Consider the following 2500-nt stretch of genomic DNA (forward strand, 5'->3'; position numbering starts at 1 on the left):
CGTGTGTATGTATCGTTAAAGGCGTTTATCATATACACATATATATATATATATATATATATATAATCACCGTTGTAATCTGCTAAGAAAGGTCACAAGCGTAATAAATACAACATAACTGGGGTGTCAACAATTTTTACTAGTTTGAGGACAAATGTGTTAACGAGGCGGGGTTCGTATCACGATTTATTGGATGGGTTGAGCTGAATAGAGGAGGACGGTGGCTCGTGAAGTGAACATACCTCCGATGTCTTCTCTAAATTCTCTCGCTCTTTCACTCTATCTCCGCCTTTCTTTCTTTTCTCTATCTCTCTCTCTCTCTCTCTCATCTCCCTTCTCTCACTTACTCTGTTTCCTCTTTCTCTCTGTGTGTATCCACAAGGATATTTTTCGTTCTTTCTTTCAAAGATACGCTATCCTAGTCTATCTAGAAATCGTAGTCCCTGTCGAGATAATTCTTACAGATACCATTAAAAAAATAATAAAAATACAAGAAAATAAACCGAACATACACTGACTCTATCTCTATCCTCACACATAAAGACTCACATACACACACCACATACATACATTCGTACAAAAGGTTATATGCGGGATAAGAATGTACTCCAAATATGCATGCACTTTGTTAATTCCACCGAAATTGTATACGGTGATACCTCGTAGTACGAGCTTAATTCATCCAAAATTGTATGCAGTGATACCTCGCAGTACGAGTTTAATTCATCCGAAATTGTAGGCGGTGATACCTCGCAGTACGAGCTTAATTCGTTCTATGCCCGAGCTCGTTCTACAAATAATGATTCCCCATTGAAATTAACTAAAATATAATTAATCCATTCCAGCTCCACCAAAACCACTCAAAAATTTTTTTTATGGGTTTTAAAACGGAAAAGATGAAGTTAAAAGTAAAATGACGATTATAAAAAAGAGAATGCAGAAGAAATATGTACACTGGTTTTATAAACTGAATGGCCATAAAGATGGGACGATTTGTACGTTCGTACTACGGATTTCTGCTCGTATTTCAAGACAAAAATTCCCATGAGTCTCGGCTCGTATAGCAAATTACTGGTACAATGGGGCACTCGTACTGCGAGGTTCTATTGGACTTGTATATTCATTCCCTCGGAAGGTACTCTGTGTTTGTATACACACACAGGCACACGAACACAAACACGCACACACACACACACAAACACACACACAGACACACACACGGACACACACACACGCACTTATCTTTTTTTTCTTTTGTAAAGCCTAGTATTTATTCCATCGGTACCTTTTGCCTAACTGCTAAGCTACGGACACGTAAACGCATGAACACTGGTTGTCAAGTGGTGGTGAGAGGTATAAACACAGACACAAAGGTACACACACACATACACACTCCCACACACAGACACAAAGGCACATACACACATACACACACACACATTCACAAATATTGTCACAAAAGCACACATACACACACACAAAGGCACACATACAAACAAACTCGCACACACACACACACACACACTCACACACATACACATACATACATGACGGGCTTCTTTCAGTTTCCGTCTACCAAATCCATTCACAAGACTTTGGTCGACCCAAGGTTATCTGACGTCATAGTAAAAGACACTTTCCCAACATGCCACGCAGTGGGACTAAACCAGGAACTATGTGGCTGGGAAGCCAGCTTCTTACCTACCACACTTTACTGAGAGACACTCCTTAGAGACTCTACGAATACGCTTTACTAAAAGACTTTACTGAAAGCCGATATTAAAAGCCTGCAATGGAGGACTAAAAGCCGATCTTAAAACCCTTTGCTAAAAGCCTCTACTAATTGACCCTACCTACGAAAAGATTATGCTAAAGTCTTGATTAAAACACTTTACTAAAAGAACTTAATAAAACAATTTACTAAAAGCATGTTTACTTTATATCTCCGGGTAATACAATTTCGTTAAAGTGTGTCAGTTGTTTCTGCTAATTGTTACTTTTAATTATAGGATTTAAAGTTATTAATTTTCATTCTTTTTTCTTTTCTTTTTTCCTGATTATAATACTGTCTGTTAAATTGTTATTGTTGGCAGAATTGTCTTTGTTGTTGTTGATGCTTCTGCTGTTGTTGTTGTTGTTGTTGTTGTTGGCGATTCTGCAGCTATAGCTAACATTGATGTTGTTGCTATTAATTAATAATCTGTTATAACCATCATTGTCGTCATCGACGTCGTTGTTTTCCTTGTTGCTATTGTTGTTGTTGTTGTTGTTGTTGTTACAGTTAGTGTAAACATGTCCTCTCTGTCTTTCTGTATCATCAGTTAACAAACAATTAGTACATTAATGTTCGCTTAAAGATATTATCTTAAATTATAACGTCTCAAAAACGTCTACGCTCTTATTGTTGCGTTTTTGGATATCTATTTGTGCAACAGTTTTGTTGTTGTTTTTCTTGTTGTTCTTCTTGTTGTTATTAGTTTTGCTGTTGATGTGGTGGTGG

This window comes from Octopus bimaculoides, chromosome 11, assembly GCF_001194135.2.
Source record: "Octopus bimaculoides isolate UCB-OBI-ISO-001 chromosome 11, ASM119413v2, whole genome shotgun sequence".
NCBI classification, from domain to species: Eukaryota; Metazoa; Mollusca; class Cephalopoda; order Octopoda; family Octopodidae; genus Octopus; species Octopus bimaculoides.